This window comes from Gorilla gorilla, chromosome 4 (assembly GCF_029281585.2).
Source record: "Gorilla gorilla gorilla isolate KB3781 chromosome 4, NHGRI_mGorGor1-v2.1_pri, whole genome shotgun sequence".
Taxonomy (NCBI): Eukaryota; Metazoa; Chordata; class Mammalia; order Primates; family Hominidae; genus Gorilla; species Gorilla gorilla.
Window position 1 is genome coordinate 146,549,653 of NC_073228.2, and position 21,967 is coordinate 146,571,619.

Genomic DNA, 21,967 nt, shown 5'->3' on the forward strand with positions numbered 1-21,967 from the left:
TGGGAGCCGTGCAATGCTGCACACGTCCCTTCCCCGGCTTCATCTCCCATTCCCTCCCACCCAGCTGCTGTTGCAGGGCCCCCTGCCTTCTTTTTCACTCTCAACAGCACACCCTCAGTTTGCCCTTGTTTTCATTTCCTTTTCCCCTTACCTCCCATACCTCTTTTCCAATCTCTCCCCCTCCCGTTCTGGTTTTGTTGTAAATCACAAAATTTCAGGAACAGGCCCAGCAAGGACAGAAGCCCCAAGGGGCAGGGGAAAGGGAGAGAAACTGCATAGATAAGAACAGGCTTCTTTTCAGAGTAAAGACTAAGAAGACACAGCCATACTGTAATAGTAGTTACCCTTGTCCGAAGGGCAGTGCAAGCCTGGAAAAGGGAGACCACCCGTGGGCTAGGGAGTGGGGAAGAAGCTCATTAGGGTGTCTGGACACGAGCTAAACCTTCACAGGGCAGGGGGACTTGGGAAAGCAGAGGGGACGTAGAGGCCATGCCAGCCCCATAGCAGGGAGGAGCTGAGCAGAGGAAAACTGTGTATATTGTTAATCGTGTGATATGTTATTGTGAAGACATCTTCTCTTCCTGAGGTCACAAACTCAAATGCCTATAGCATGAAGCAGGCCAGGTAAGAAGCTGGAGGGCCTGGAGGGGTCGTGTGAGCTGGAGAGCACGTGTCCACCCTGAAGTGGGCAGTGATACACAAATCCCGACAATTATTACCAGGGGCAAGTAGAAGCTGAGTTGCGAAGTCATCCAGTTTTTTGACAGAAATTGGATGTCTGGATTTCTTTCTCATAATGTAAAATTTCTTCATTTTTAAATAGGCAGCTCATTGAAAATTTAAAAAAATCTGTACACCTTTGGGTGGTAACTTCTGACCTGCATTTTAAAAAATTGGACGTGAGGGTTTGTACCATACTCTTAATCTAAAATATTATGACCATTGTTTCTTCTTAGTTTCCTCCCTCACCCCTTTCTAGCAAATCCATTTATTATGAACAAAAAATATGATAACATCCAAACATGAACAACGTACTGTTTTCAACACTGCACATGAATTATCTCATCCTCACACAACCCTGTAAGATTATCTACTCTACTCTATAGATGAGAGAACTGAGGTACAGAGAGGGAAAACAACTTGCTCCAAATCTCACTAGTTTTAAGTGGAGGAGCCAAGACCGAAGCCCAGGTGGTCAGACTACAGGGTCGTGAGTTCAGCCTGTGTGTTATATCCTTCCCTATATTCTTTGGTGACCATATTTCAGTTGTGTTTTTCCCTCTTCCAAGTATGAGTGACATTTGTGAGGTTGTATTTTCCTTCTTGTGTTAAAATATTAGGTTCGCTGTCTTTATTGCCCGTGCCCTGGTGCCTGAGGCCTGTGAGTCAGCTGTGCTCAGTCTAGCAAGCATCCACGGAGGACCCGCCGTGCGCCATGCATCGTGCTGGTGCCAGCTGTCCAATTTCATGAAACTCCATTTTAATAAAGGATACTGACAGATAGAAACCAAAAATTTCAACCTAATATGGGATGTTATGTTGAGACAAAGGCATCTTTGGTATGCACTGTGATCATATAATGGAGTCATAAATGTGGAGGAGGGGTGGGTCAGGGAAGACTTCCTGGGAGAAACGTCCTGGGCGCTAAGTCTCAAAGAACTCTGAGGAGCACCAGGTTCAAGAGGCCAGGCATTAGAAGTCAGAGGGGTGCAGGGAAGGTCAGCAGAGTGGCGATAAGGCAGGAGGAAGGAGCCTGGGATGGTAGGGTTGAGCCTACCTGAGACAGCTGATGGATAGGAGGAAGGGACCAGTCAGAGGGGCTGGGGAATCATGGCCTGACATTGTGTGTGTTGATTCAGTGTCTACACGCTCAGTGTCAGGCCATGGGGAAGACCCCACAGAGAGGGTAAGGCTTGTCGTTGAAGTGGATGGATGAGAGGCTCTACCCCTCATTATTTGTGGGGCCTTAGGCAGGCTGCTTTGCCTCTGGGAAGCCGAGTTTCCTCACCTGTGAAATGAACTCAAACTTATTCAGCTTAGTGAGTACTGAATAAGAAGATGCTGGTGCCAAGTCTAGCACAATGCCTGACCCCAGCAATCATTCAGACAATGTTTGCGATTACTATCATTTCTGACACTTAGTAAATGTTTATTGAAGGAGTGAAAGGGAGCAATGGCTTAGGTGACCCCAGCGGCACCCAATGCAGTTGGGAGATCAGATCATCAGCTAAGCTTAAGCCTGGCCCATGATTTCCACTTGTCTTACGAGGACTGGGAAATAAGGGTTACATTAGTTTGAGGGAGACTTCAGCTTTAACATAAACTCCAAGTGACACCATCCAGTCCACCGGAGAAGCAGCCTGCCTCAACAGGCAAGTCTGACCACAGAGACTGCAGCTGAATCAGCCGTAACTCGGAGCTGAGGCTGATAATTTTCTGAGGCTTGTCTGCACGCCTGTGAATCTTGCGTTCCTGTAGGTTACATCATTCTGTCCAGGTGCAGACAGTCCTGCTGATGGAACACTCCCCGGCAGCTGCAGCAACCTGGCACCTGGCATGGAGGAGTCCATCTGGTGGTGATATGCAGCCACTCAGGACTCGTGCCAGCCACGCTGGCTCCTGGATGACAGGCAGATATGGCTGCGGCTGCCTTGCTTACTCCCAAATAGCACAGAGCGCGACAGTCTTCCAGCCAGGTGGGTAGTTCCAGGAGGCCACATTCACCTTGGAGATTCCTACCACACTCAGGAAAAGAAAGAAAAGCTGCGTACAGTTCTTACAATCATGCTTGTCATTTTTGTAGTCCTTTTTGTTTAAGGATCTCAGCTGCTGGGGCACGTGCAAGTTTTCCTTCAGTTTCTGTGCCAGCAATAATGTGCCTTGATTTTTGGGCAGTTATAAGTGGCCAGAGAGAAAGGGGACATTAAAAGTGTAAGCCTGGCTTATTTTTTCTGGAATGAGATTTCTGCAGCAGTGGGTCCCAAACTCAGCACTGTGCTGGGTTTTTCTGGAGGAATATGACACACACAGGGCTGCCAATTCTGATTCAGTAGGTGTGTGGCCAGCCCCAAACACCTGCATTATTAACCAGCTCACGGGGTGGTCCTCTGACCGGCTGCCTCCAATCCCCTGAGGTACTTGTTAAAAATGCAGGTCCCTTGGCCATACCCCAGACCCACTATATAGACAGCTCTATCTAGGGTGTGGATGGATGGAGTTTCACTCTTGTCACCCAGGCTGGAGTGCAATGGCATGTTCTCGGCTCACCACAACCTCTGCCTCCCGGGTTCAAGCGATTCTCCTGCCTCAGCCTCCAGAGTAGCTGGGATTTCAGGCGCCTGCCACCACGCCTGGCTAATTTTTTTGTATTTTTAGTAGAAACGGGGTTTCACCACATTGTCCAGGCTGGTCTCGAGCTCCTGACCTCATGATCCACCTGCCTCGGCCTCCCAAAATGTTGAGATTACAGGCGTGAACCACTGCACCTGGCCAATGGCTTCCTTTTTAACAGGTGACTTTTGCCACAGGTCCCTCAGTGGCTCTTGAACACAGTCAAGTTTTAGAGCTGCTGCCGTATGTGATTCTGATGCACCGTATTTGACTACTACTCCAGAACAATTATGCTTGAATTTCTGTCTTGCAGACCCTAGATTTTTTTTCCCTGACTCAACTAGACTGTCCTCAGCAGCTGAGAGAGGTGTTGTTGGCCAACATAACACAAAAGAGGCAAAGAAAGTAGAAAAGTGATGTAATCTGAAGCCATGTGGAGTCTGAGGCCAATAAATTGTGATGGAAAAACACCAGGGATCCTCACCTTGACTTTGACCCAGCTTTGAGAGTTGAAACGGAGTGTGTGAAGACACTGCGCAGTTCTTTGGCGAACGGGCTAGTTGGAGTTAGCAACCTTCTCCTTGGAGAAGCTTCTGCCACTGCTTGTAGGTTTGCTTGGCTTTTGTACTTTTTTTTTTTTTTTTTGAGACAGAGTCTTGCTCTGTCACACAGGCTGGAGTGCAGTGGTGCCATCTCAGCTCACTGCAACCTCTGCCTCCCAGGTTCAAGCAATCCTCCAGCCTCACCCTCCCAAGTAGCTATGACTACAGGTATGCACCACTATGCCCAGCTAATTTTTGTATTTTTAGTAGAGACAGGATTTTGCCATGCTGGCCAGTCTGGTCTCGAACTCCTGGCCTCAAGTGATCCGCCTGCCTTGGCCTCCCAAAGTGCTGGGACTACAGGCGTGAGCCACTGTGCCTGGCTGACTTTTGTACTCTTCTGGGCAGTCTTGGGGCAGGGACTGTGTGAGCAGAGAGTTTGGAAACTTGGATCCCAAAGGTCAGAGGCAGGGTCTGACCTCCAAGGGAGAGGAGAAGCACAGTCTGTGGATCTGGGAAGTTTTTCAGGACAGGCTTTGCTGCCAGTCCCCAGGAGCCTTCCTCCCCTGCGGGGAGCCAGTACAGAGGCATTCTCCAGGAACCCAGCTGGCCAGACAATGCCACTCTGTTCCTGAGTTTGCTGGCACCTAGGCGGTTAACCCAGAAGCCGCCTCTGTGCCCTTTAGGGCAGGCAAGTTTTAAAGCTCTCCTTTCAACTTTGGGCCAACAGCATCTCACAGGGCAAGAAGATGCACTTTCCTCCCCCAAGGCGCTGTTTTTCAGTATTCTTTGACCATGAGGTCCTCAAGAGTGTATCTTTTCTTCTTTTCTTCCTCTGCAGCTAATGATCCCTGGGAGAATTTTTTTCTTTTCTTTTCTTTTTTCTTTTTTTTTTTTTTTTTTTAGAGATAGGGTCTTTCTCTGTCACCCAGACTGGAGTGCAGTGGCTCAGGCATAGCTTACTGTAGCCTTGAATTCCTGGGTTCAAGCAATCCTCCCACCTCAGTCCCCTAAGCAGCTAGGATTACAAGCAAAAGCCACCATACTCGGCCCCTGGGAGAATTTCTACGTCTTCAGAAGAATTCTCCCAGGAACTCTTGAGATGAGAATAACCCATGTCCACTCAGCACTGTGAGCCAGGAACATGCAAAGTGTCTTTCTCCTACTCCATGGTGGCCAGAGATCAAACAGCCATTCCAGAAGGCCAGACACTGGAGACATTTTAAAAAAACCTGTTTTACAATTTATTTTATTATATTCCATAACATGTCAAAATTTAAGACAGCTTTAGGCTGGAGGGCTCACGCCTGTGATCCCAGCACTTTGGGAGGCTGAGATGGGTGGATTGCTTGAGCCTAGGGGTTCGAGACCAGCCTGGACAACATGGCAAAACCTCACCTCTACAAAAAGCAAAAAAATTAGCCAGGCGTGGTGGCACATGCCTGTAGACCCAGCTACCTGAGAAGCTGAGGTGGGGTGGAAGGCTCGCTTGAGTCCAGGAGGTCAAGGCTGTAGTGAGCTGTGGTCATGCCACTGCACTCCAGCCTTGGTGACAGAGTGAGACCCTGTCTCCAAAGACAGCTTTAAAATTGCATACAGTATATCTCAAGAAGAGGAATAACAACAAAGAGAAATAAAGGAAGGGGAACCAATGAAACTAGGTAGAGGTTGATGCATGAACTCCTGGCACACTTACTAAAGACAGCACACCGATTTGTGTTTTTTGTTTTGTTTTGTTTTGTTTTGTTTGTTTGTTTGTTTGTTTTGAGACAGAGTCTCGCTCTGTCATCCAGGCTAGAGTGCAGTGGTGTGATCTCAGCTCACTGTAACTTCTGCCTCCTGGGTTCAAGCGATTCTCCTGCCTTAGCCTCCTATGTAGCTGGGACTACAGGCACGTGGCACCACGCCCAGCTAGTTTTTGTATTTTTAGTAGAGACAGGGTTTCCCCATGTTGTCCAGGCTGGCCCCAAACTCTTGACCTCAGGTGATCCGCGTGCCTCAGCCTCCCAAAGTGCTAGGATTACAGGTGTGAGCCATCACACCCAGCTGGTTCTAAGCTTTTTAGCAAGGAAGAAGTGGTCAGGCTTAAAGATAACCCAAATGACGTCAATTCCTTTACCCTTTCCTTTATTATTTTTTAAATCTATCATTTTTTGAGCTTCTACTATGTGCCAGGCACTGTCCGAGGCACGGAGGATACAGCTGCAGTCAAAATGAAGCCCCTGTCTCTGTGTAGCTGACTCTCCAAGTGGGAGAGGGAGACAACATGCAAGTAAGCGATGCCATACATGATAATCATATGTCAGGCGGTGCTAAATGCTAAATGAAAATGACCACAGCATGCCCAAGGATGGAAAGTAACTGGGAAGAGGTGTGGCCATTTTAGACAGGGGCACTATGGAAGCCCCCCAGGGACGGGCATTCGGGCAGCAACCTAAAGATGGAGGCGGGGAGCTGCACCGATGTGTGGGAGAAGAGTGTCAGGCAGAGGACAGTGTGTGCAAAAGCCACAGAGCGTGAGAGTCATGGGTGTCTGTGGAACTCCCAAAAGACAGCGTGGCCCAAGCACAGTAAAAGGGGAGGCCCGGAAGGGGTAGGAAGTTCACAGCACCCTGGGGATTTGTGCAACATGGCGGCCCTGGGGAGGAGATGAGGTCAGGAGGAGAATGCAACTCTCCAGGCCATGGCCTTAGGGCAGGGAGGCAATATGATTTCAAGAGACCACTCTGGCCACTGTGTAGAAAACAGGGTGTCAGCAGGGGCGGGGCATTAGTTTGCTGGGGCTGCCATAATAAAATGCCACAGGCTGAGTGGCTTCAACAACAAAGTTATTTTCTTACAGTTGTGGAGGCCAGATGTTCAAGTAAGATCAAGAGGTTGGCAGGTTACTTTCTGCTGAAGTCTCTTTCCTTGGCTGGCTGCCGCCACCTTCTCACTATGTCCTCACAGGGTCTCTCTGTGTGCACACATCCCTGGTGTCTGGGTGTCCAAATTTCCACCTCTTATGAGGACATCAGTCAGATTGGATTAGGACCCACCCTAATGACTCATTTTAACTTAATCACATCTTCAAAGCCCTTATCCCCCAATACAGTCCCATTCTGAGCTACTGAGGGTTAAAGCTTCAACACATGAATTGGAGGGGACACAGTTTGACCTGTAACAGGGCAATGACAGAATCAGGGAGACCAGTTATGAGGCTAATGCCATGATCCAGGCAAGAGATGATGGTAGCTTGGACCAGAGTGATAGGTGTGAAAGTGTGAGAAGTGGTCAGATTCTGCAAATATCTTACAGGTGGGATAGGATTCATTGATAGAGTGGATGTAGAGTGTGAAGAAGGAGGGGAGACAAGGATGGCTCCAGTTTTTGTTATTTTTTTTTTTTTTGTCATAAGCAACTGGAAGCATGGAGTTGACATTTATTGAGTTGGGAAAACTATGAGAGGAGCAAATTTGGAGGGGATGCTGAGATCAAGGAGTTCAGGTTGGGAACTCCTTGTAAGTTTGACGTACCTGTTAGGCATCCAGGTGGAAATACCAAATAGCCAGGAGGAGATAACCAACATTCAGTTTAGGAGAGAGGTCAGGGTTGACTGACATCATTATTTTTTTCTCATTCCTATGGTTTCTTTTTTTAATATAGAAATTTTGTTGAGAAATAATTCACGTACCATAAATTTCTCTTTCTAAAATGTACAGAGTGGTAGGTTTCAGTATATTCACAGGATGGATGGTGCAACAACCACCACTATCTAATTTCAGAACATTTCATCACCCCAAAAAGGAATCCCATACCCATTAGTCATTCCCCAGTCCTCTCTCCCCTTAAGCCCTTGACACCATGAAATTGCTTTCTCCCCTACTGATTTGCCTATTATGAACATTTTATAAAAATGGAATCATAAAATATGTGGCCTTTTGTTTCTGGCTTCTTTCACTGTGCATAATGTTTTCAAGGTACACTTATGAGTATCAGTGCTTCATTCCTTTTTATCATTGAATAATATCCTATTGTATAGATTAGCCATGTTTAGTTTGTCCATTCATCAGTCAATGGGCATTTGGGTTGTTTCCACTTTGGGCTGTTATGAATAATGTTGCTATGCACATTCATGTATAAGTTTTTGTGTGAACATGTGTTTTCAGTTCTCTTGGGTATACTTAGAAGCGGAATGCTGAGTCATAGGATAACTTTATTTTTAACATTTTCAGGAACTGCCAAACTGTTTTCTAAAACAGCTGTACATTTTACATTCTCACCAGGAATGTATGAAACTTCCAATTTCTCCAGATATTCAGCAATCCTTGTTATTGTCTGTCTTTTTTTATTATAGCCATCCTAGTGAGGGTGAAGTGGTATCTCATTGTGATTTTGATTTGCATTTCTCTGATGACTAATGATATTGAATATTTTTCATGTGCTTATTGGCCACTTTTATATCTGCTTTGGAAAAAATGTCTATTCAAATTTGTTGCCTGTTTTTTTAACTGGGCTGTTTATCTTTTTATTGTTGAACTGAGAAGTTCTTTATATACTCTGGGTGTAAGTCCCTGTCTGATATATGACTCACAAATATTTTGTCCTATTCTGTGGATTTTCTTTTCCCTTTCTTAATCGTCCTTGGAAGCATAAGAATTTTTCATTTTGATGACCCAACATACAAATTTGAGAGTCATCAGCATATAAATATTATTTTAAGCCACAAGACTCCACAAGATCCACTAGAAAGTTAGCTTAATAAGAAATAGAAGTGGGCCAGGAGCAGTGGCTCACGTCTGTAATCCCAGCCTTTGGGAGGCTGAGGTGGGTGGATCAGTTGAGGTCAGGAGTTTGAGAGCAGCCTGGCCAACATGGTGAAACCACACCTCTACTAAAAATACAAAAATTAGCCGGATGTGCTGGTGGATGCCTGTAGTCCCAGCTACTTGGGAGGCTGAGGCAGGAGAATCGCTTGAAACAAGGAGGTGGAGGTTGCAGTAAGCCAAGATTGCACCACTGTACTCCAGCCTGGGCAACAGAGCAAGACTCTGTCTCAAAAAAAAAAAAAAAAGAAAGGAAGAAAGAAAGAAAAGAAAAGAAAAAGGAATAGAAGTGTCCAAGGACTGAATCCAAGAATGCCCACCATCCAGAGATCCAAGACATGAAAAGAAACCAACTAAGAGGACTGAGGACTCCACTCTCACTTCCTCTTTTCTCTGAGTTTTGGAGTGCCCATTCCTTTCCAGAGTAGCAACAGAAAATTAAAAACTCATGTTTGTTTTTTAGGAATTGCAATTCCAACCCTCTTTTTCAATTCTCACCTTCAAGGCCATGCAGGTTCCAAGGGCTTTGCCCGTTCTGATGAGGAGTGCTAGCATGTCAATTCAGGCCCCAAGATGGCATTAAAACCACCAGAGATTTATTGGATTTCCTGACCTTGAAAGATAAGGGGGAAAGGGAGCAGCAGTGGTCAGCAAGAGCCTTCAGACTGCATTGTAGATTTGATGTCTCTGAAAGGAGAGTGAGAAGAAAGGAGGGCTGGGTAGGAAGAGCTTCAGGCTGTAAAGCGGTTCTGAGAACATCTTGTCAAGCCCAACTGGGGCCCCAGCGCAAAGCTTGCCCACAAAGTTGTCCATGCTGGCCAGAAATGGCTTGGCTCTAGTACTTCTGCCAAACTATCATTGGCTGGGAACAGCTTAGGGAGAATGCTGCCCTAGCATGAACACTGCGGTCGATCTCAAAGATACTGAATCTGGAGACCGTCTGCTAACTGCAATCCTTCCAGCAGGTTCTTTCTTGAAGCAAGACCTGAGTGCTGCATTCCTATGGCTTCCACAGTCCATCTCTAGTCCTCACAGACCCGCTTCTCCATATAAACTCAGGAAGCAGCTCCTCTGGAGTTTTCATGAGTTTCTCTTCCTGGTGGGGAAATTAGAAGGAGATGAAAACTGACTACAGCTTCTGTAGCTTCAGTAGATGCAGCTTCTCAGTGCTGCAGGTGATGCTGATCCCCTCCCTCTTGCTAGCCATTTAAAATCCCCCTCACCCTGTTATCACCCCTGCAGGTCTTTATGGCTTACCTGGTGATGTGACTTAAACCCTCATTGTTGAGGAGCCTGAGTCTCAGCCTTCTCAACTGGGGTTGCTGTACCTATCTACATGTCACCTGGGTTCCACATGCATGCCCTCATACTTCCATTGTGTACAGGCAGCCCTGTATGCTTTTGCTGATCAGGATCAATTACCTCTGCCAAGATGGCAACTCCTTGCCTACTGGCTCCTAGACACACAGTCCCAAGTTCCCTGGCAGCAGCCATAGCTTGTAGTTCAGTGGGACCCTTGCTGTGTCCTCTGGCAAGAGTGCACCCTTTCTGAGAACCATGACCTCCAACCCTGCAGAGCCTAGAGTTGTGGGGACAGGAAATACCAAGTCTCTCAATGGGTCATTAGGAGTAGTGGTAAGTGGGGACACTCCTGCTTCCGTTCCTTGGTTTCCTGATCAATGTATTCATCCTACTGGGGACACAGTGATATTGAGATCTCTGATTTAATGCCTATGACAGATCCTGATGCATGGCACCCATCCTTCAGCTGTGCCTGTAGAAAGCGATTTCCACACACTGCAAGGCCCACTGCATCTAGATGGTGTGCTTCTGGGTGATATGACCAGTGGATCCCATGTTAATGGGCCCACATCTGCACTTCTTTTGCTGTGAAGGGATCCCTGGTTAGATGCTATGTTGGGTAGGACAACAACTGTGGATCATTTATTCGTTAAGCCCCTGAATAGTGGTGCTGACTAAGGCTTTGTCAGAGGGAAAGGCAAATCCATATCCTGAACAATTCCTTCTATGAGGTTGAACTAATAGCCCTTCCAAGACAGAAAGAGCTCAATGTTGCCAATTTGTCACCAAGCAGCCAGCTGGTTTCTTTCAGGAATAATGCTACATTGGGGGCTATATTAGTTTCCTGGGGCTGCCATGACAAAGTAGCACAGACTGGGTGGCTTAAAAAACAGAAACTTATTGTCTCACAGTTCTGGAGGCTAGCAGTCCAAGATGAAGGTATGGCAAGTTTCACAGGGCCATGGAGGAAGTATCTGTTCTAGGCTTCTCTCCTTGGCTTGTAGACCGGTATCTTCTCCTTGTGTCTTCACGTTATCTTCTCTTTGTATGTGTCTGTGTCCAATTTTTCTTATAAGGACTCTAGTCATGTTCAATTACAGCCAACCCTAATGACCTGATTTTAACTTAGTGACCTTTAAAGACCCCATCTCCAAATGCGGTCACATTCTGAAGTACTAGGGGTTAGGACTTCAACGTATGAATTTTGGGGGGGAACTATACAGCCCTAGCAGAGATAGATCACTTTGCCATTGGGTGCAAAGTGATCATGTATCTGAAACTGCCTATTATGAGCTGGTTTTGTTGGATCAAGTCATAAGCTGGGTGAGCCCAGCAGCACCACATTGTAAGATGGAAATGATACATTTGGAATCAAGCTGCATGAACAGGTAGTCCAGACCCCAGGTCACCTGTCACAGTTGCACAAGTGTTTCTCCCCTAACTGGTACCTATGCCATGGATCTCAGGACTGGTCTATGTTGCTTCGAAGTTGAACACTCAAAGGTAGCAGTAGCTAGATCAGCCACAGTAGGTGGGGATCCATGTTGTTTGGCCCATACATGTATGGGCACCCTCTCTGCTACCAAGGCCACTCCATGCCTGTGCCCACCATGCACATGACATCAGCCTGCTGAATTACTTGTCTACTTGGTTGTTGAGTACCTCTTCCATGGTGGATGCTTTCTGGCAGGCTTTAAAATGTGATACAAAAATCCTCACTTTGTACCCATTCCCATATGTGTCTGCTCCAGACCTCTTTGTCTCCCAGACCCCTAATCTGATGAGCAGGCCATTGGCCTCTGCCCATAAATCTCTATAGTCTCACCTCAAATCACACAAAATAGGTGAGCACATGCACCACTTTCTGCTCCATCCATTGGGAAAATTTTCCATCTCCATCCACTGTATTTCAAGACGACTCCTGAATGTAGCTGGAGTCCAGCTGCCATACCCTTTTGCGTTTCACCTGTCTAACAACCCAAGCCATTCATAAATCAAGCTAGGGCTTCTTTCTCCTCCTCCGGCCCATGGCACACGTTTACCTGTGTAACAAACCTGAACATCCTGCACAAGTACCCTTGAACTTAAAAGTTGGGGAATAAAAAGAACTCCCAACATGGCATAGGTACCAGTTGGGGAAGAAACACTTGTGCAACTGTGACAAGTGAACTGGGATCTTGACTACCTGTTCATGCAGCTTGATTATAAATGTATCATTTCCATCTTACAATGTGGTGCTGCTGGGCTCACCCAGCTTATGGACTTGATCCAACAAAACCAGCTCATAATAGGCAGTTTCAGATACATGATCACTTTGTACCCAATGGCCAAGTGATCTATCTCTGCTAGAGCCCAGGAACACATTATGAGTTGTTTCTCCAGTGGCAGATACTTGTCTGCTGTGGATGGCATGGCCTTGCTCTGGAATCCCGGGACTTCAACATGAGTCTTTCACTGGGGCTTACAGCAATGTTTCTTTTATCTTAGAGGGGATATTCCGTTAAGCCCCTGAACACTGGACTCCTACAAACTTTACTAAAGTGGCGGGTCCCTGAATCTTCACAGCATCCATCTCACACACTGAGGGTACACTTGTCTCACCTAGGCTTCCAGTGTTTAGCCATCTCTTGCTCATCCTGTTGGATCAGCATGACACCATCAATCAGCGTAATGCATTGGTGTGATGTTCTGTGGGGTGTCCGGTTGGTTCAGGTCTTTAGGACTGTATCATGACAGAGGGCAGAGAGTTAAGAGAGCACAGAGGCAAAATTATAAATAAGTGTTGCCAGTTGCATGATAAAGTGAATTGTTTTGGATCCTCTTTTCTAATCAGAATAGAAAATAACACATTTACTGAATCAATGGCCACATATCTTATGTGTACTTTAGGGCTTATTAATCCCCTCTAGCAGAAATCCCACCTCCAGCACAGCAGCTATGATAAGGGCTATGACTTGGTTGAGCTTGCAGTAGTCTGCAGTCATTCTCCAGGATCCATCTGTTCCCTGCAGGGTCCTGACTAGCAAATTAAATAAAGATATGAGAAGGACCATCAGCAATGCATCCCTTAGGTTTTTAATGATGATGCTAATTGTCTCCATCCTTCTAGGACAGAGTATTTTTTATTTACTCTCTTAGCCAGGAAGGAGTAGGTAGCTTCAGAGGATTCCACTTGACCGTCTCTACTACCATCATTCTTACCTCACAGGCTGAGGAGCCAATGTGGATGCCATACCAACTGCTAAGCTTATCAATCCCAGTTTCACACTCAGACACTGGGGAAATGATCATATCGTGGTTTAACAGATCCAGGAGACCTTCCATGAACTAGATTTTAGCCATGAGTACATTCATATCCTAATATTTGTAAGCCCCCTCTTTAACAAGGGGACTGTGCTCATCCTTTGGGTCTCTGGGCATCAACGTCACTTCAGATCTATCTAGAAGTGTTTTAAATATCTGGGTATCCCCTTTTCTTAGTGTACAATAACCTAAGTAAATATTCTAGTATATACCTCCCATAGCCTTTCCAGATCCTTTCTTTTAAGGACTAATTCACCCCTTCAGTCAACTGGTTCTGGATCTGAAAACTGACACTGGTTCAGGGACTGAGTAAGAGTCCAGATTTATTTATTTGTTTATTGAGATAGAGTGTTGCTCTGTCACCCAGGCTGGAGTGCAGTCGCAGGATCTTGGCTCACTGCAACCTCTGCCTCCTGGGTTCAAGTGATTCTCCTGCCTCAGCCTCCCGAGTAGCTGGGATTATGGATGCATGCCACCACGCCCGGCTAATTTTTTATATTTTTGGTAGAGACAGGATTTAGCCATGTTGGCCAGGCCAGTCTTGAACTCCTGACCTCAGGTGATCTGCCCACCTCGGTCTCCCAAAGTGCTGGGATTACAGGCGTGAGCCACCGCGCCTGGCCCCATGACTTCATATTGGGGTAATTTCCCTCAGTCTCCTGCTCCTTCACTCTTGATTTTTTTGGGGATTGGGGGAATTATAGAGGTTAAGCATCACCTTGTAGGCTGCCCATCTATCTTGCTCCTAGGAGTGCCACGCTCTATCAGTCACTGCCACAACTCCATGAAGCTCTCTTAGCTGCCCCTTCAAACTTGCCAGTCATTATGGTAAAAGCTGCCAGAGCTGGCTTCTGATGCTTAATGTACCTGGCCTCTGTTACTTGAGAATGAGGAGACATCCCTGTGGATACTAACCAGCCCAGCTCTGTGACCACCTCTCTGGCCTGGAGAGGAGAACTACCACTGGACTTCTTCATGGTGATGGTACCCCTGATAGCCTTGGTTGATGGTGTGTGCTCTGAGGCCTCTCATAGAGCATGATCCTCTGGCCTCACATAATGTATCCATTCCAGCTTTCTCACTTCCTTCAACTTCTTTATTTCTTTCTCTACTATCTTTCAGGGGCAAATCAGGCATTTCTATGTTGTTCAGCATGGACCATTACTTTCTCTGGGCTTCTAGGAGCTATTGAATTTGTCGTTGATTGCTGTGCTAAGTTATTGTTTTCCATAACTTAGTGGCTTAAAACAACAAACATACATTATCTCAGAGTTTCTGTGGGTCAGATTGGGAGTGGTTTAGCTGGATGGTTCTGGCTCAGGGACTCATGAGGTTGTAGTCAAGGTGTCAGTCAAGGCATCATCTGAAGCTTTGATTGGGGCTGTAGGGTCTACTTCCAATAAGGCACGCTCACGTGGCTGGCAGTTGGTGCTGGCTGTCAGCTGGGATGCCTCAGTTCTCCATGTGGCCTCCCAACCTCCAGGACCTCTCTTCTCCATGTGGCTTCTCCAGAAAGGTAGCCTGGACTTCTTTACTTGGTGGCTGGGCTGAATAAAGAGGCTAAAGAGAAAGAGAGCATACACCTAAAATTTCAACCAATGTAATCATGGAAATGACATCCTGTCACTTCTGCTGTATTCTAGTTATTAGAAATGAATCCACAAGTTCAGCCTACATTCAGTGGGAAGGGATTAAATAAGGGCATGAATATTAGGAAGCGAGGTCATTGGGATCATTATGTTTGAGGCTGCCTACCATAGCTACCTAGCAGCAAGTTTGCCCCCAGCTCTGGGGATCTTTAAGTCAATGAATTCTTGCTTATTCAGTCCTATATTATTACTCCTTGATCAAGAACTCTCAAATCTAACCCTTGAGATCCTTCCCTTTCTCCTCTTGATTCATGCTAGCTCATTCTTATTAATCATTGTATAGTCTCTTCTCTCCCTTATCAGGCTCAGCACATCCTGAAATGTAATCCTAGGTATTGGAAAGTGAAGGCAGTTCCTGAGGGACCAGAGAACCTGTGCTTTTTAGGGGGGAGGTCTCTAGCATCAGTCAGCATGGGGAAGTACTAACTTGGGTTATCTCTGCAATCTCTACGGTGCAGAACCACCTCATGGGGGTACAGATGAGGAGGTTCATCCCCTTGGATATTACTAATAAGAAGCCCAGAGCATCCATCTAGATGTCCCCATATGGCAGGGGCCAGGTTTTCCAATTAGGATCTTGACTTTAGTAAAACAGACTAGTCTAGGCTGAGCATTTGAATGCCTTTGGAACTCTACACCTCTAACAATCAAGTCCTGCAGCTGTTTCTCAGCTCTGTTAGCCCTTCCACTACAGGAAATAAGGGCCTCTTGGCAAACTTCCAAATAAGCCCTCTGGTTTTCACACTTAGCCTTTAACTGTTTGTATAACTGTTTGTTAAAGAACCTCAGTTTCAGCCGGTGGAGGTGGCTCACACCTGTAATCCCAGCACTTTGGGAGGCCGAGGCAGGCAGATCATGAGGTCAGGAGATCGAGACCATGCTGGCCAACATGGTGAAACCCCCATCTCTACTAAAAATACAAAAATTAGCTGGGCATGGTGGCGCATGCCTATAGTCCCAGCTACTCAGGAGGCTGAGGCACGAGAATTGCTTGAATCCGGGAGGCGGAGCTTGCAGTGAGCAGAAATTGCGCCACTGCACTCCAGCCTGGCGACAGAGTGAGACTCCGTCTCAAAAAACAAAACAGAACAAAACAAAAACAAAAACAAAAACCTCCCTCTGGTGGGCTTCAAGAAAATTTAGCAAAAAACAGTGAACTCTTCTGTCCCTGTAGACACTACCTCCCTGAATATCTTTCAAGTGCCTAATTTGTCCCACCTGCAAGGCTGTTCCCTTCCACCAGTATGCATCCCCAGGCCACCACCAGCACAGCTTCAGCAATTAGGCTGCCACCTTGTGCCAGGGACTCTCTGTGCCCCACAGTCTACTTAGGATGGTGTCCTCTTTGCCTCCCTAGTAGTGAGTGAGGCAGTTCCCAAGCCCTATAATTCTGTCTGTTTTCTCCAACCATTCCTGTGCTAGTTGGGGTCCCCTAAGAAACAGATGCCAAGGGCAATGGTGTGCAAGAGATTTATCTGCAGAAAGGAGAAGGAGCAAGATTAGACAGGGAGAGCCTTCAGACTGCTCTGCAGAACTGGTATCTGGTTAAGGAGGCTGAGAAGAGGATTCATTAGGAAGAATTTCAGACTCTGGTGCAGTTCTAAGAAAGTTTCAGCCAAGCTAATGGAGAGTGCTCAAGCCATGTTTAGAGGGGCCTGCACTAGAACCCCGCCATGTTTCGTCATTGGCTGGGAGCAGCTCTAGGAAGCAGAGCCTGGGCATAAACAACGAGGCAGGTCCAGAGTGGCTATCAGTCAACTACACACCCCACCCCTCCCCAGCTCCTTAGGGGAGGATATCTGAACAGACTTTTCTTGGTCTTCCAGTGTGCAAGTGCCCAATTGCTGAGAACTCCAACTTCCCTGCTCACTGAGCCTGGTGAGAATGTGCAAATATCCTGAGTCACCAATCGTCCGAGTCTGAGGCCCCCTCTGTCCTGGAAGTGCAGCCAAATACCCCTTCTGGGCCTCCCCTTACATGCCCCACACTGGCCCTGGGCACCGGCCTGGTCTCAGGAATGAAAACTGATAGGGCATGGAATTGCGGCAAGGCAGGCAGAGAGAGGGTGGGGCATATAGTGCACTTTCTGTGAGCCTCATCTAACATTTACTGGTCAGACTTGAAAAATCTGAGACACTGAAGGTCCCAACAGCCAAATGGGTTCCTCAGGGTTAAGTCCCAAGCAAGAGACTTACATTGTAATTTGAGGGGATCACAGCTGTGTTCCTGCCCTGTCTTTGTAGCCTCAACTTCCACCCTCGGAGTCATTCCTTTATCTAGAACACAATCTTCTCTAGACTCCTATTTTTAAATGATGTTCCTCACCCCCCTCCCAATCCTGCCCTCACTTCTCAAGAATGAGATGATGAAATTGCAAATCCTCCCATATGAACTCATTTTCCTGGTCCTTTCCTCAATCCCAGGAATAACCCTGGGTAGGAGGAATGCACCAGGGGGTGCTTACAAGGGGAAGAGCAGATGGGAAGGCAAGCGATCTACTGCAAAATAGGCTGCTCTTCCCCACCAGGAGGGAGCAGTTGATTACACATTTTTTTCTGCGTGGTATTTAGCCATGTTACCTGTTAGTACTCTAGGAAGAGATCTTTGTGTCTTTGAGGTAGGAAAACAACACTTAATGTCATGCAATGGGTAGACCAAGAAATGGATAAAATCAGGCAATGTCTGTGTCCCCTTGCTGCCTCCAGCAGGTGCTGGAGAGAGGGGAGAACGTCAGAGTCGGCTTAGCCTACCTGCACGCTTTTGTCTTGAACCTCTTGAGGGTGAAAACGATCCCAGTTCCAAACTGGAGGGGAGCAATACACCCTTCTCTCACCGTGCAGCTTTGTGGGACAGAACATTGTGCTCAACCTGGAGAGCAGACGGCTGTGATTGTTCTCTTTGCAGGCAGGCAGCCCTTGCTTGTTTCCAGCTACAGGACAAAGCTGATGCAGGAAGAGCTAGTCTGGGGATTGGCTTTTGACCAGGAGTTCTTCACAAACGTTACAGGCAGAGTGGGGAAGAGTAGAGGTATGGGTCTCAAGGGGATTGGCCTCCAAGGCCTCCAAAGTGCAACCCCCCACTACTGCCTCTCACCCTGTGTGGACCTGGAGATCTAGTAATCAAGCATCTCTGGGCCTCAGCTACCAACTCTGATAGATGATAGATAGATAGATAGATAGATAGATAGATAGATAGATAGATAGATAGATGGATGGATGATAGATAGCACCTCTCTCATAGCATTGTTTTAAGATTTAAGGGGGTAAGTTGTGGAGTGCCCAGTCCAGGCCTGGCATTCTAAGTTCTTATCAATGAAAGCTGCTATAAGTGTAGTATTCCTGGGCTGGGTATTGAGCAGCAGATGTGTACTCTTTCCGAAGCTCAAAGGTGTCTGAAATGTCCCATGACTTCATTACTTTTAAAAAATGATATGAAGTCCAACTCCCAGCCCCTGTTCTATCAGGCTTCAGGAAACTCCATCTCAGTTATTATTACAAACCCTCCACCCTCCAGGTTTCCCAGGCTGCGCAGACACTGGGGGCTCCACTGTAGTTGACTCAGGGGACTAGTGCATGGGCCTTGTCCAGGCTCACCTTGTCAGGTGAGCACCTGAAACCTGAACTTCTGTGCCTCTCAGGGTGCAGGACTCTCATACCTGGCTCCCATGCCTGGTGTCTGCCTTCCTTAGCCCACGTTGAAGCTCTCTGTTCCTCCTCCATTTGCAACTCCCCAGATCCCACATGACCTCAGGGATCTATAAGGAGGTATCTCTAGGACCCATCGTTCACCAACCTGCAGATCTCCCACTGCTTGAAGAAATCCTGTTCCTTCTCTTCTCAACCAAACACAGTAAGGCCCCGCATGCTCCAATCCCCAGGGCCCCAAGCATCTGCTGCTTAGCTTGGTAAGATCTTCACGAAAGAGAGAGTGACAAGCTGGCTTCAGACAACTTCTGCTTTTAGCTCTGAATCACAAACTCCCCCAAGGCAGGAAGGTGCTGGGGTGGGAGTAGTAAGAGAGTGAAATATACATTTATTTATTTACTTATTTATTCAAACATCTCTTCTATGTGGCAGGTACCATTCTAGTTCCCGAGGTTCATTAGTGAATAAGCTCTCTCTCTAGAGGCTCACTTCCTAGCAGGGGGAGTCAGGTGACAAGTGTATAAACATACAAGGCAATTTTGCCTAAAGTGCTATAAAGAGAAGTTTTAAAAAGTAATCCAGGAGAGAATGGGGTGGGAGAATTAACATTTGGTTGGGTGGTTGAGGGCGGTCTCTTTAAGGAGGTGATGTCTGACTGGAGACTCCGCTGCTAGGAAACCAGCCATGCAGATATCTGGGCAGGAATGTCCAGGTGGAGGGATCAGCCCCCACAGTGGGAATGAGCTGGGCCTGTTGTAGAATCATGAGCAAGGTGGTGGTGCAAGATGAGGCCAGAGAAGTCACTGGAGGCCACACCATGACCTTTAAATTGTTAGGATTTCATTTTAAATCCACTAGGAAGCCCACAGGATTTGAAGCAGAGTGGTAACATAATCTGATACTTTTTTTCTTTTTCTTTTTTTTTTTGAGACTTCCTCACTCTGTCACCCAGGCTGGAGTGCAGTGGTGTGATCTTGGCTCACTGCAGCCTCAACCTCCCAGGCTCAAGCCATTCTCCCACCTCGGCCTTCTGAGTAGCTGGGACTGGAAGCATGCGCTACCACGCCCTGCTAATTTTTGTAGTTTTTGTAGAGATGGGGTTTAGCCATGTTGCCCAGGTTGGTCTTGAACTCCTGGGCCCAAGCTATCCTCCTGCCTTGGCCTCCTACAGTGCTAGGATTAGAGGCATGAGCCACCGTGCCCCAACCAATATGGTTTTTTTTTTTTTTAATATCAATAGGTTTTTGGGGAACGGTGATGTTTGGTTATATAAGTCAGTTATTTAGTGGTGATTTGTGAGATTTTGATGCACCCATCACCCGAGCAGTATACACTGAACCCAGTTTGTAGTCTTTTATCCCTCACCCCTCTCCCACCCTTTCCCCTGAGTCCCCAAAGTCCACTGTATCATTCTTATGCCTTTGCATCCTTATAGCTTAGCTCCCACTTATGAGTAAGAACATATGATGTTTGGTTTCCCATTCCTGAGTTACTTCACTTAGAATAATGGTCTCCAATTCCATCCAGGTTGCTGTGAATGCCATTATTTTGCTCCTTTTTATGGCTGAGTAGTACTTGATGGTGTATATATACCACAATTTCTTTATCCACTTGTTGATTGATGGGCATTTGGGCTGGTTCCATATTTTTGCAATTGCATAAACATGTGTGTGCAAGTATCTTTTCTGTATAATGACTACTTTTCCTCTGGGTAGATACCCAGTAGTGGGATTGCTGGATTAAATGGTAGCTCTACTTTGAGTTCTTTAAGGAATCTCCACACTGTTTTCCATAGTGATTGTACTAATTTACATTCCCATCAGCAGTGTAAAAGTGTTCCCTGTTCACTGCATCCACGCCAACATCATTATTTTTTGAGTTTTTGATTTTGGCCATTCTTGCAGAGATAAGGTGCTGATATGTATTTTTTTTAAAGGTAACTTTGGCTGGTAGGCAGAGAATGGTTTGTGCCGGGGCAAAAGTGGAAGCAGGAGACCTTTGAGAAGCCTCACCATAGCACAGGGGAGACCGTGGCGCCTGTACTACCGTGGGAACAATGCCATTATCCCACCACAGTATACCACCATGGATGTTATTATTTTAATAGTCACACTACTAGATTACCAGCAAAAGCAGTATGGCCTCCTTTATCACTTCTAGTGGGCATTTTAATTACATTCTTTCTTGTTTCTCTTTTTGTTTAGGAATGAACATATGCAGTTTCCTACTAAGTTATTTTAAATCTTATGCTCTGTCACCATAAAATTAAATTGTATTTCTGAGAAGTATATTCTTATGATGAGTTCTTTATCTTTCACGTTTTCCATTCCCGTTTGGTGTTTCAGAACCTCATGATTAGCCAGCTAGTTCTTCTCCTTATGATGGTTAATTTTACGGGTCAACTTGACTAGGCTAAGGGATGCCCAAATCGCTGGTAAAACATTATTTCTGTGTGTCTGTGAAGGTGTTTCTGGAAGAGACAAGCATTTGAATCAGCAGACTGAGTAAAACAAACTGCCCTCCCCAATGTGGGCAGGAACCATCCAGTCTGTTGAGGGTGCGGCTAGAACAAAAAATCAGAGGAAGGGCTAATTTTCTCTCTCTCCTCTTGAACTGGGATATCCATCATCTCCTGTCCTCAGACATCAGAGCTCCTGGTTCTTGAGCCTTCAAAATCCAGGACTTATACCAGCAGCACCTACACCTCCCTACCTCCCTTCCTATGCCCTAACCCCGACGTAGACCTCTGGCCTTGGACAGGGAGTTACGCTATGAGCTCCCATGTTTCTCAGACCTGCGGACCAGACTGAATTACACCACCAGCTTTCCTGGTCCTGCAGTTTACAGACTGCTTATCATAGAACCTCTCACCCTCCATAATCCCCATCATGAGCCAATTCCCAACGTAAATCTCCTTTATATCTCTATGAATCCTTTTTGTTCTGTTTCTCTGGAGAACCCTGACTAATATCCCTTTCCTCTTTCTTCTTTTATCTTCTAGTGAGGATTGGATTTGGTCGACTTCTGTCTTCATTTTTGAGCCAATTCCTCTTCATAACCTTTGCTGTTCTTCACAAAGAAGGCCATCAAAGGCTAAATAAAGATTTCTATCATAAAAATCAGTCATATTTAGTCATAATCATGTGTATCTTAAGCACTTACCATGTGTTAGGCACGAAGCTAAAAGTTTGTCTCATTTAATTCTCAAAATGAAATGGATATTTCTGTTGTCCCATTTTACAGAAGAAGAAAAGCTCTGGGAAACTAAGCACATTTCCTAAGGTCTTATGCTAGAGTGAGTGGCAGAGCCAGCTTTCAGGGCCAAGTGTCTGATTCCGAGGTACACTCTTGATTAGCCACCTCATCTATCATTGGCCCAGTGGATGGTTTTT

At 46.3% G+C, this 21,967-nt stretch overlaps 2 long non-coding RNA genes across 4 annotated transcripts in view; one reads left to right on the forward strand and one right to left on the reverse strand.

Annotated features, from left to right (window-relative positions):
- The window catches only part of LOC134758600 (uncharacterized), a 50,289-nt gene that overhangs the window by 2,312 nt on the left and 26,010 nt on the right, over window positions 1-21,967 (forward strand). The gene's annotated exons all lie outside the window — the stretch shown is intronic.
- Window positions 9,098-14,803, reverse strand: LOC129533920 (uncharacterized). The gene is made up of 3 exons (XR_008680330.2): window positions 14,543-14,803; window positions 12,581-12,701; window positions 9,098-9,773 (listed from the first exon to the last, which is right to left on the reverse strand). It is a non-coding gene; the product is annotated as an uncharacterized lncRNA (long non-coding RNA).